The sequence below is a fragment of the Pimephales promelas genome, chromosome 11, assembly GCF_988280905.1.
Source record: "Pimephales promelas chromosome 11, fPimPro1.hap1.1, whole genome shotgun sequence".
Classification (NCBI taxonomy): Eukaryota; Metazoa; Chordata; class Actinopteri; order Cypriniformes; family Leuciscidae; genus Pimephales; species Pimephales promelas.
Genome location: NC_142779.1, coordinates 27,186,073 through 27,200,024, shown reverse-complemented (window position 1 = coordinate 27,200,024; position 13,952 = coordinate 27,186,073). Strand labels below are relative to the sequence as shown.

The 13,952-nt window shown below is 43.4% G+C and overlaps 1 pseudogene; it reads right to left on the bottom strand.

Annotated features, from left to right (window-relative positions):
* Positions 1–2,506: 2,506 nt before the first annotated feature.
* LOC148977201 (uncharacterized) lies at positions 2,507–13,614 on the bottom strand (annotated as a pseudogene).
* Between the last annotated feature and the right edge of the window lie 338 nt (positions 13,615–13,952).

The following is a 13,952-nucleotide window of genomic DNA, read 5'->3' as shown; positions in this document are numbered from 1 at the left end:
ACACATGTGTGCTCCAAGTACTCACAACACAACAAAATACACAAAACGCGCTGCAAAACCTCACAACACCACCAAATACAGAAACACAATGAAAGTAACACAGACCACAACGGAAATGTTTCCAGGGAACCAAATAAGTGACGGACCCAACTGGGATATATTTTTATCTATTATCCACTTATCAAATATAGCACATAACAAAATATTCAATTCATGCAAACCAACAGGAATCCTTGCCTTTTCTGCATTTTTTTTATGTGGGTAGGGCCCCATATTAGTTATTGAAACAGCCCCCAGATGCTTAAGGGCAACTGGATTAAGCTGAGATAAAGCATTCTTTTTTTCTTTTCTTTTTTTTTTTTTACATTTTATTTACATTTTAATCTTACAAGTGTGTAACAAAAATATTTATCTATACTGAGGTTTGACTATAGTTATAATAATAATGCAAAAATGTGTAAGATAAATAATCCAACTTACTAAATTCTATACGAAGACACTTAAGGTATAACTTAACTGAAGATATACTATTTTGCAATACAATCGTTTTTAAATCAATAAACTCCCTTTTAAATCAGTCTTTTGTGTCAAATTATTAATTTATTTGGTAGGTAACCTAGTCACTTCGAGTCGGGGTCATAATCAGCCTGTCTGGTTTGTATTCGCTATAACAGCCACCTCGCTATATGCCTATCCCTTACAATATATATATATATATATATATATATATATATATATATATATATATATATTACACAATTTGAACACTTACCATCTGACGAAATGTCTGTTTCAGACTGAAATCTCTTTGGAATTTTATGTGGCCTCTTTTTACTTGTTGTGTCCTCCGTTGCCGTTTCAATATGTGATGTTTCAGTAACAAGCTGGTATTTCTGGGAGGCTCTGGCATAAGAGTCTGTAAAATATTTGTCAAATAATATTATTGAAAATGTTTTAACATCCCCTCCATGAGTCAGGCAGCACACTTGATTCTTGAAATAGTATCACTATACCTGTTCTTAACCAAATCTTTTTCAGCAAGAACCGCCTCCACTTTTGCTTGTCGGGAATTGCATTGTTTTTTACCAACTGCCTCGAGTTTGTGTAGGTCCAGTAACAGAATGTTCCCTATTTAAAATGAACGAATGAGTGAATGAATGAAAATAAATAAATACAATTAGCATTTCACAGTGGATTTTCACATTGTAAGCATGAGTGAGTGAGTGTAAAGCCTAGTTCACACTACGTGATTTTAAGCCCGATTTAAACCCGATTTGCAAATCGTTGAGTCGCCGACAAGTCAGGGTGTTATCGCGTGCAAATCGCGGGCGATTAGCGGACGATTAACGCTCGCCAATCCGTTAGTGTGAAAGAGCCAACAACGCACCAAAGACAGCTCGCAGACAGCTCGCAGACAGGTCACCGAGCTCAGAAAAATATCTAGCATGCTAGATATCTCGAGCAGTCGCGCGACTCAATCTCAGTGATGTCATGAGTACAGCCAATCATAGCAACGCATGGGTTGAGGACACCAGGTAAATTTTACTTTTTCTTTTCTTTTTTGCATTTTTTTTTTCTCAGAGCAGATCGTCGAGCAAACAGTGTGCAGCACTAGTTTCTGTCTGACGTCCATATTCGCGTGTTGTGTTCTTCTCTGCAGTTTCGCGTCATTTCTGGTTCGTTTTATTGCGTGGTTTTTCGTGGCAAAACATGGTTTCTAGACCAGATAGAATCGTGTTGTTGTCAACTCGTTATTTGTTTGATTATTTTCAGGATTTAGACCGTACTATAGTACTGAAACAGCTCTAATTGAGTCACAAATGATATGCTCTTATCATCCGATCGTGGTTGTATCTCTATGTAGTGCGTTGTTAACTCGTGTAGTGAGTTACCTCCTGTTGTGGATCAATCACGTTGTGTTGTGTGGTGTGAACAGCTAAACAACTTGAACACTCATGATTTCACTGAGAGCAAGTCATGTAGTGTAAACTGCACAGTTCAGCCCGACATTTTAAAATCATGTAGTGTGAACTAGGCTTAATGTTATTTTAAAGTTTGGTGAATAAAAGCATACTTTGATTGTTTCCTCCAACCAAGTGGTTGGGATAATTTCAACTGCATTATCATCTGCAAACTCGACTACTGCAAAAGTCTGCATCTGTTGAGAGATAAAAAAACCCAATGCTTTTAAATTACAAACGCATAGCCTGTCAATATGCACAGCACAATCTCTGGTCCTGAATTAACACTGCTCCTTATCTATACTAGTTCACTCTACAGCAAGGGTCTTCTACTAGGGGTCAGGGGTACTGCAGGGGGCCCGTAAATTAGTGTTTGATCACAAATCATTTTTGCTGTAACATGGGTAAAAAAAAGTCACAAAGTCAAATTGTTATATTCACCCTGAAACGAAAGCAAGACCATCCTCAGCCCATGGAAGAATGACTGTGAACAGTTCAAAAGGCAAACCCTCATCTTCCAGCTCTCCCAGCAGTGTCCGGGCATTTCAAGAGGAAACGTAGTCCGTCGGTTGTGGGCTGAGGTGGGTTAGGGTGGGGTGGGGTAGGGTGGGGTGAGGTGGGGTAGGGTGGGGTGGGGTGGGGTGGGTTGGGGTGAGGTGTGGTGGGATGGGGAAGAGAGTTAAAGTGTATGCAGTATGGCCCAAAAAAAATATTTCCAGGTTTTCTTCAATCATTATGGCAGTTTTTGTTAGCTGCTGTTCTGGGATTAGTGTCATTTTGGATTGTCTTGACTGCACTTTGAAACAACCAATCATCCGTGAGTCACATGAGTCTTTGAAAAGTGATTGAGATCTCTCAAAAACCTTGCACAATAACATTCTTCCCTCTCTTCAATGGCCACACAACACTTCCCCTCCTCGAGAATGAAAGCATTGTTTGGTCTTGTCGTTTTGAACTTTGTGGTGACCATGGATTGAGTCTGTGGAAAATTTGACATCTCCATCAAACGTTTGGCCACTTGAATAAGCGGCTTCTTTCCTGACCTTACGAGTCGTTTAAGCTTTCCCAGAAAGTTTTCAAATGGGAAAGCACTGCAAGCGTCAAGACAACCAAAATTGATGGCCTCTGCTGATAGATGTATCATGGAATGTATGTTGTATACCATTAAATGATCACCATACAGTTCTTTAGTTTTTTCCACGAAGTATTTCATCAGCTGACTGCTGTAGCCGTTGTGGTCCACTGCCAAATTTGGTGAAAGAAGAAGACCCAAGGCAACACTGAATGTCATAAAATGATCGTACAGCTGGTCGGCCATAATCCCTTTTAGTACAATCTTGCCAGTGTACACGGCAAACTGACGCAGTTCTGTTGCCTTCCACCTGTCTATGTCTTCCAGACCCCTTGGTTTTCTAGCAAAACAACTGGGAATGTCTTTTCTGAGTGTCAGCAGCCGTTGGGTCACTTCATTGACTTGTCCAGCTGACATTCGCACATTCCGGTTTCCTCTTATCCACTCAGTGATCATTTTTTTTGTGACCCCCAGGCATGCTTGGTGCATGTAGTCTATTGGAAATTGGTTGACCATGTCCAAAGGGAGCCTCAAGAATGCTGAAATGGCATCATCTTTCTGCTGTTTTGCAATTTCAGCACGGTATGTCTCATTTGTGCGTAGCGTGAGGTTGTCTGCCTTTGGATATGTTACTCTTCGAGAAACCCACATGCCTTTCTGAGTGCATTTATCGCACCCATAATATCCTGAGTACTGTTTTATCTTTTTGACCATTGCTCTCGCAGGTGCGTCACACACAATACATCTAATTTGAATTTGTATTCCTTCCAAACCATTGTCCAGGAGATCCTGAATGTCTTTAATGGCTTCCTCAACAAAATCCAAATCTTTTGGTTTGGAAGGACCAAGTGTCAGTGTCACCGGAAAGACCCTGATAGGTGTCAGGTGAATGGCACAGAGGATGGGCCATAGATTTGCTTTGTTGCTTTTGAAAAAAGGAAGTCCATTTATATTGAATGATAACTCTAGTGTTGTTATTTCGTCAGTTACATCCCTTGGGTAGTGCTGTAACTGCTCGCTAAGGCTTTTTTTCAAGTTGAAATGAACACACTCCATCACTGACTTCATCACTGTTTCAATGTGTCTCGGAGTTTGCAGCAAGGTTCTTGCCGTTAAAGGCAGCTCTGGATGTCCATTTTTTCTAAGTCCCTTCAGAAGGTCATCAATGGCATTGTGTTTAATTAAGGTGTTTTGTAGCCCAACTCTGCAAAAATGTTGTAAGTGAGGCTGGAGGCATTTGATTTGCATCTTCTGACCCTGAAGTGCAGTTGTCCTCACTGAAGACATGATCCTCATTCTCATGTTCTGAACTGCAGTTTTCTTCACTGACCCCATTATCATCATTCTCATGTTCTGAACTGCAGTTTTCTTCACTGACCCCATTATCATCATTATCATGTCCTAAACTGCATTTTTCTTCACTGACTCCTGTCTCTGCACATTTAAAAGCACCCCAGATGTCCTTGTCATTTATTTCATCCACATTGACCTGATCTTCACCATGTGGAGATGTTACCGGAAGGCATTTGGATTGTTCTCCAATAATCCTTTCAGTTAGTGACTTCCGGGCACATTTCCATTGCCTTGTGTACCTTTGCCTTCTGGATTTTGAGTTCATTCTAAATTCAGAATATTTGCTTTCATAAAATATTTTGTAATGCTAAGTACAAGGAGAATACATTACATAACCAAAAGTATTGAAAGGGGGTCCACATAGTTTTGTAATGTGTCATTTCTGAGATAAGTTTAGAGTAGGAGTATTTATTACGATTAATGGTTACATTTTGACAGTCCTCTTTTAACATTTTACTAATTACAAGTAACTTTTCAACTACATGTTAACTAACTCTCATTAGAGTATTAGAAGAGTGGGTCTGTTAACTGTTGGGTTATGGTTAGGTGTTGGGGTTCGGGTTAGAATAATAAGTTGACTTGTTGCCAAGTTACTTAAAGTCAGTATGTCTGTTGGGGGACCAGCAAAATAAAGAGTTAGCAAATATTAAGCAGACAGTCTATTAATACTCTAATGACAGTTAGTTGACATGTTGCTACAAACTTAGTTCGAACACTGTATTTTTATTTATATACATCAGTAAGCTACAGGACATCGTCTTTCAAAACATGACCTACTCGAAAGACAAAAAAAAGAATGAATGAGTCATTGTACCCAGCACTTTTGAAAATGCCCTTCCGAACGGTATTTAACGGCAGAAATTGTAAGATGTGGTATTTACTATAAAAAGACATTTCCGTATTGAAAACGTCTCAGGTTACGACTGTAACCTATGTTCCCTGAGAACAGGGAACGAGACAATACGTCGAATGACGCAATGGGGAACGCCTCAGGCGTGACAGGTGTCTGAAATCAAATATCAACTCACAATGATCAGGTTGACCGGCGACAGCCCGTGCATCATCAGCTTGAATGATGAGCGCGTCAATCTGGATGTATAAGAAGGGCGCCTTGAAACCGTGACAACATCCTATCGTCTGAAGGGACTGTTGCAGGCAGGCCCCGAGGCATGGCAACGAGACGTATTGTCTCGTTCCCTGTTCTCAGGGAACATAGGTTACAGTCGTAACCTGAGACGTTCCCTTTCGAAGGGAACTCAACAATACGTCGAATGACGCAATGGGGAACGAAATACCCACTCCGCCATGCTGAGGGGAGTGCATGCCGAAAAGGCAGTGACAACTGTCAGAACCAGTAATTCCAAGGAACACTGAAACCCCTCACCCTATGTTACATCGGGCTGTCAGTGACAGCACTCCCTACCGGTCATAGCCCAAGCTAATGAACCAAGAAAAACCAGAACGTAATAACGTGGGTAAATCGGGGCCAGCTCAAAGGCTTTAGGACCACAACTTCAAAATAGAAGGGGTCCCTTCTAGGGAGTGTGGCTAGGGGGCCAAAGGGACCCCCAGCCAGTCACTATTCAGGAGAACACTCCTCCTGAAATGCCCCCAGGCTGGCCTGGTGATCTGTACTAAGACACACAGTCTGGCCATAGCCTGTCCGTCCAAGACAGAGCCTCTGGAAATTGCCTAGGAAAGGCATCCAAAAACTGAAGGCCCGCAAAGCTGGCAGAAACCATCAAGTTTCGGATCACAGAGACGGGATCCTCCGGAGAGTGTGACTCAACCTCAAAACAACGGGAATCGTACACTCAATCCACGAGTTTCCACCCAGTGCTCGCTTTGAGCACTGAGGAAGTACAGTAAGAGAGGGATCAAAATCGGGAAGGTCAATGAGACCTAAGACCTGATGACCCCCTGTGTGGGGAGCTCTGAAACATGATGGCTCATGTCAGGAAGGCCGTACATTGTGCGGCCTGAAACCCAACGACCACAGCATGTGGAAGCTCATCCTTCAGGAAAGCCAGAGGCTAGAAACCTGACAGACCCACAATATGGGGCTACCTCGAAACAGGTCTAATGAGACCTAAAACCACCAGTTGTGGGAGATAGCTTGAACAAGGGAAGTGCCTGTCGTAATGTATTGCGACAAAGACACATCTAGAGTGGGACCCAAAGTGAAGAACCGGAGTCTGAACCACATAAGAAGGGACCGAAGCATAGTGCGCGTGACCCTCACCATAAGAAATGGATTTTAAAAAGTGCACAAGACATCTCGTCGGGTGACTTACCACAATAATAGGTGAAGTATGGGTTTGTGTACTTCACTCTGAATTCAGGAAGGCCTGTTGAGGCCTGTAACCTGGCGACCACAGTGTGTGGGAGCTCATGGCTAGGAAGGCCTGGTAAGGCCTGTAACCTGGCGACCACAGTATGCGGGAGCTCGTAACCTGGTGACCACAGTATGTGGGAGCTCATAACCAGGAAGGCCTAGTGAGGCCTGTAACCTGGCGACCACAGTGTGTGGGAGCTCGTGACCAGGAAGGCCTGGTAAGGCCTGTAACCTGGCGACCACATCCGGTGGCAGCTCGTACTCAGGAAGGTCAGGGAGACCCAGCCTGGTGTACCTGAAAAACCACACCAAGTGGGAGCTACTTCCAGAAGTTAGCTCTTAAGAACTCTTAACGTGGGACCCGAGGAAAGACCGGGGTCTGAGCCACATAAGAAGGGACCGAAGCATACCGCGCGTGACCCTCACCATAAGGAATGGATTTTAAAAAGTGCACAAGACATCTCGTCGGGTGACTTACCACAATAATAGGTGAAGTATGGGTTTGTGTACTTCACTCTGAATTCAGGAAGGCCTGGTGAGGCCTGTAACCCAGCAACCCAATATGTGGGAGCTCATAACCAGGAAGGCCTGTTAAGGCCTGTAACCTGCCGACCACAGTGTGTGGGAGCTCATGACCAGGAAGGCCTGTTAAGGCCTGTAACCTGGCGACCACATTGGGTGGGAGCTCATACTCAGGAAGGTCAGTGAGACCCAGCCTGGTGACCACAACCTGTGGGAGCTTACTCCACCAAGTGGAGGCTACTTCTTCCAAAAATTAGCCAGAGAAGGGCGTCCCTGTAGCCTACTTAAGTGACAGGACGCCTCTTAAAGTGGGACCCAAGGGAAGACCGGGGTCTGACCCACATAAGAAGGGACCGAAGCATACTGCGCGTGACCCTTACCATACGAAATGGATTTTAGAAAGTACACAAGATATCCCGTCATGTGATTTACCACAATAATAGGTGAAGTATGGGTTTGTGTACTTCACTCTGAATTCAGGAAGGCCGAACTTGAGGCCTGTAACCTGGCAGCCACAACAAGTGGGAACCCATAATCAGGAAGGCCTGACAAGGCCTAACACCCGATAGTCCCAATGCATGGGGAGCTCACATTCAGGAAGGCCACTGAGGCCTGCAGCCTGACATGTGAAGACTCACCACTACAACTTAGCGACCACGAAAAGTGGGGATTTCACATTCAGGAAGGCCTGGTGAAGCCTGCAACCTGACATGTGACAACTCATAACCAGGAAGGCCAATGAAGCCTGAAGCCTGGTGACCACAGAGTGGGAGCAAAGTGCTCAGGAAAGGTGGTGAGGCTGTATTCTGGCTACCGCAGCATGTGGGAACTCATAACCAGGAAGGCCTGGTGAGGCCTGTAAACTGACTACCACAGTATGTGGGAACTCATAACCAGGAAGGCCTGGTGAGCCCTGTAACCTGGCGACCACAATGTGTGGGAGCTCATAACCAGGAAGGCCTGGTGAGGCCTGTAACCTGGTGACCACAGTATGTGGGAGCTCATAACCAGGAAGGCCTGGTGAGGCCTGTAACCTGGCGACCACAATGTGTGGGAGCTCGTATCCTGGTGACCACAGTATGTGGGAGCTCATAACCAGGAAGGCCTGGTGAAGCCTGTAACCCAGCGACCACAGCATGTGGGAGCTCATAACCAGGAAGGCCTGGTGAGGCCTGTAACCTGGCGACCACAATAAGTGGGAGCTCATAACCAGGAAGGCCTGGTGAGGCCTGTAACCTGGCGACCACAATAAGTGGGAGCTCATAACCAGGAAGGCCTGGTGAGGCCTGTAACCCGGCAACCACAGTATGTGGGAACTATAACCAGGAAGGCCCCCTTTGAGGCCTGTAACGTAGCGACCACAATGTGTGGGAGCTCATAACCAGGAAGGCCTATTGAGGCCTGTAACCTGGCGACCACAGTATGTGGGAGCTCATAACCAGGAAGGCCTGGTGAGGCCTGTAACCTGGCGACCACAGTATGTGGGAGCTCATAACCAGGAAGGCCTGGTGAGGCCTGTAACCTGGCGACCACAGTATGTGGGAGCTCATAACCAGGAAGGCCTGGTGAGACTTGTAACCTGGCGAACACAGTATATGGGAGCTCATAACCAGGAAGGCCTGGTGAGGCCTTTAACCTGGCGACCACAGTATGTGGGAGCTCATAACCAGGAAGGCCTGGTGAAGCCTGTAACCCAGCGACCACAGCATGTGGGAGCTCATAACCAGGAAGGCCTGGTGAGGCCTGTAACCTGGCGACCACAATCAGTGGGAGCTCATAACCAGGAAGGCCTGGTGAGGCCTGTAACCCGTGGGAGTATGTGGGAGCTCCCACAGATGTCTCTCCGTGGCCACCATAGCACTGACGGAACAGCAGATTGCTTGGTGGCCCGGAGTCCCGCAGCAGATCAGTCTGGTAGGCCTGAGGACCACAAGGGCGTGCAGAACCGCACCTGCCTGACCTGCTGCCGTGCACGCTCTGTCATTCAAGCATGAAGATGTCTTGAGCAGCTTGGATGACAGGGTCAGAGCTCTTAGTGAAGAGGACCAACCAGAGACGAGATAGTTAGCCAACGTCTCGTCCACTGGCGGCATCGACACATATCCGTGCTCCACGGCTCCCTCCACAGCAGCGAAACTAGCCCGCTGATGCAGATAGAGACGTGAGGAGAACGGATTCTTCCATACCCTCTCAATCCCAGCGTGGAGATCAGAAAGGAATGGAAGGCTCATCCGGGCTGGTGGCTTATGGGTGGGGAGGAACCAGCCATCCAAAATACCATAAGCGGGTTCCTCCCAGACGCGCCTCCACTGCAACTGCAATCTGTCTGTGGCGCGCCCCATAATGTCAACCAGCTCAGCGTACACTGGGCAGGAGGGCTGAAATGGTTCGGTCTCAACCAAACTGACATCCTTTTCTATATATATATATATATATATATATATTACAGCCAACTCCTGCCCTGCCCGAAAAGAACAGTTACAGATTCACCAAAGAGAGAGAGCGCTCATTTTCTCTCTTCTTAGATGTTCAATGTTAATCTGTAACTCACCCTCGTCAGCTGGTAGATCATCCGCGAGGTTAACGCCCCTCTCCCGATAATCTGCCAGCTCCATCTGAAAGCTCCACGAGCTCAACCGCCACTGAGCCTCAGCCCGAGCGGGAACCGGAACCGTGGGGTTCAGATGCCGCGCCCACTTCTCTCGAGAAGTGGGTCAGACGAGAGCAGAGAGTTCTGAAAGGAAAACTCTGTCAGTTCGCGCAAAAAACTCCCTCGAGAGCTTCCCACGAATGCTCTTCTCTCAGGCAGAACACGTACAGATCGTGTGAATCCTCCAGTGTCAAATATCTGGACACAAGTCGGCACACTCGCGCAAAGTGTTTCTCCACGTCTCTGCGCGCTTAATCGTTGATACTATCACACAGACAAACAGTCCCTGAAGACGAAAAGATGTTGTCACGGTTTCAAGGCGCCCTTCTTATACATCCAGATTGACGCGCTCATCATTCAAGCTGATGATGCACGGGCTGTCGCCGGTCAACCTGATCATTGTGAGTTGATATTTGATTTCAGACACCTGTCACGCCTGAGGCGTTCCCCATTGCGTCATTCGACGTATTGTTGAGTTCCCTTCGAAAGGGAACTGATAAATTTTCAACGGTTCCTTGATAATCACTTTAATGAGAGAACTATTTTGAGTGGTTAAAATAACTTAAGTTGAGAAAACCAATCTGGCTCATTTCCTCACATCTTTCCCTCACATAATAGCCTTGTCTAATTGTATCTTAGCTGGTCTCCTATTGTTAATTATCATATTTGTGGTTTTACAATTGATATTTTCAGTCGTGAATATATATATAGGCTAATTTAAAACAATTAGCTACATTTAGGTTACTTATATACTCGCATATTTCTATACCGATCCAAGGGAGCAATGCACGAGATACTGAGACAGCCCTTTATATAGGCCAACCCTGGGCCAGATTCGCGGGCTTAGCACGCGAGCAAAAAAAATCCAATTTTAAATATTTTCTTATTTTGTGAAATGTTATTTATACATTTAATCCTACCCTTTTTGTAATATTACTCTCGTATTAAATGAGACATCAATTAATTAATTAATCTAAAAACACACTGGGGTTTACTGATGGAGTGTTTTTCTCTATTCTGACTCCAAAAAAACCCTGTCCCCATATTTTTTCTCATAATTAAAACAGTGGGAATGCAATACGTGGGGCTTATGGTAATGTCAATGTATTTATTATTATTAATTATACCTAACAACAGTTTCATAAATAGGCTAGTCTATTTTCGTCAACTTCATCTGACAGAACAGTTTATTAATTAATTTTATTAGTAAACAATTAATATAAATATGCGATTACACGTATTATATTTTCTTTGGTTGATTTCCTTAAGGATAAACCAGCACATTGAGTGTGTTAATTGCGATTATAATGTGATTTGGGCAATATATGCAAATCAGAATTCCCAATCCCATCCCCTCAAAAAAATAAAATAAATAAATAAAAAAAAATTGTTTGAATAGGCTTATAGGGCTTATTATATTAACTACAGGTATTCCTCAGGACACGGTCCTGGGACCCATACTCTTCAGTTTATATATTAACGACTTGCCGGATGTAGTATGTCCAGATATAGGTCTTCTGATGTATGCAGATGACGCAGTTGTGTATGCTTCTGATGATACCTGTACTACTGTGGCTGACAAACTTAATGCCATCTTGGAAAGAATATCATCTTGGCTGGCCTCATCTCATTTAACTTTAAATATTAAAAAAAACAAACTCTATCTGTTTCTCTATTCAAAAACTACCCTCAGTACAACTTCTGAACATAAAAATTAATTGGTGAACTTATCGAACAAGTACCTGAAGTACCTTGGAATAAATATAGATTATCAGCTGAATTTCAAAAGTCACATTAAGAAAATCTATAAAACCGTTAGGGCCAATTTGAGCTGCTTTATGCTGATTAGAAATTGTCTTACTCTTGATTGCGCTTTTACTTTTTTTAACTCTATGGTTCTTTCACATATATCTTACGGCATAACCACATGGTCTCAAGCTCATCAGTCATCTGTCGAAACTATAGAGTGCCTTTACAACAGAGCCTTGAAAGTTTTGGATAAGAAAAGAATAAGGTACCATCATTGTCATATTCAAAGCAAATACAAGATTTTAAGTTTTGTTAATTTTATTTCTCTGCATCTGATTAAGCTGATTTTTAAATGTTTAAATGATGCTGCTTCACTACCACTTTGCAAAATAATAACAAGACAACAAAGTACTAGACTAACCAGATCTGCTTTTAAAGTCAACTGTAACATCCCTTTCTGTAGAACATCATTTGCTCAGACTGCTGTTTCAGTGAAAGGGGCAAAATTGTGGAATTCTCTGCCAGATCATTTGAAATGCATCCCGACACTAGATATCTTCAAAAAAAAAAAAAAAAAAAAATTGTGGTTAATTCAGAAACAGTGTTGTTCGCATATTTAGTTCTTGTCGACTCTGCCTTTTTTGTAATTTTTTTTTTTTTTTTGCCATTTATATTATATTCCATTATTTTTCTCTCTATTAGTATTTTTATTCTTGTACTGCATTTTATCAAAAAGCCCTTATTGTTTTGTATTGCTCGTGTATTGTATTGCATTTGACTAAAAAAGCCCTTCTAGGGACTAATGTTGTAAATTAGCTTTGGCTAAAAACATTGATACATGCATCAGATCACTGTCAAAGTGTATCTATGTTATCTGTATCTGTCCCTATCTAAATAAATTATAATAATAATAATACATTATATATATACAATAATGTTTGCTTATTTTTTTTTTTTTAATAAATAATTAAACCTGCTATAACTAATTAGCGAAGCAATCGTTTAATAACATATTGGATATTAAAATAATAACAGATTTGTCTCATTTAAAAATAAACACCAAAAATAGAGATGAAAAAATATAAATAAGTAAAAAAAAAAATAAGCTACTTTTGCTGGTTAAATAAATGTTCAGTGATATATTCCAAACATTTCAGATTTTTGGGGCAATTATTTCTCTATAGTGTTATGGCAAATAAGTTATAATGTTAATAACTCACCTCCAAGTCTTTGATTTTGTTGGACGTTCCACGTTCCACTGCAATATCCATTCGGATCTTGAACTTGATGCCGTATCACAACTTCATGAATGAGCTCTGGGACATTATTCTGAAGTTTTCTCTAGTTCTCTAGGTTGTTTTGAGGTTATTCAAAAAAATAACCTTCCAGCAACGTTCTGAGAACGTTGTTTATTGGTTGCAAAATAATTACTTAAAAATAACCATTAGAGAACGTTCTCTAAAAGTTGTTTTGAGGTTATTCAAAAATAATCTTCCATCAACGTTCTGGGAACGTTGTTTTATGGTTGGAAAAAATACAACTTAAAAATAACCATTAGGGAACGTTCTCTATAAGTTGTTGTTCTGGGAACGTTGTTGTCACGGAACCATCTGCGTCAGCACCAGACACCATCACTCCGCCCACTCGTTCTGGTTCCCCGGACTACTAATCATCCTCACCTGCCTTCCTCACCTGTATCCACTTCCCAGTCCAAGCACCAGCATTATAAAAGACTCACTCTCTCAGTCCGTCACTGTCTGGTCTCGTTTCAAATACGTTTACAGACTCCATACTCGCTGAGTATTACCCGCTTTCACTTACCTGCTCGAAGCCTATCCTCCGGTCCGTGCCCGTCTGCTCCCGCTTCCAGTTCCTCTCCAGTCTCAGCCATTCCAGCCAGCTCTCCTACTCCATCCGAACCTGCTAAAGATAAGAGTTTCCTTGTCAGATTATCCCGCTGCCATTGAGTCATCTGCTACTGCTATACTCACCCACCTGTGACTATTGACTGTCTGTCTCAATGAACCCTGTGAATACTCACCCGTCTGTGTCCTTCTGGTTTGTGACAGAAGACCAGACCTCCAATATGCTTCAACCACCACCCAGCACTACTTCCGCGGCGACTTCGCCACCACCACCCGCCGTACCCCGGACCAGATCAACGGCGCTCGCGACAGCCACCTCATCCACTTCTTCTTACGTCTGCCTCTGTATGTCCCATGGCCCAACCAGCGCCCTTCGCAGGCGAGGAGGGGGGTTGCAGCGGCTTTCTATTGCAGTGCGAGCTGTTCATGGAAATGAATCCTTCCT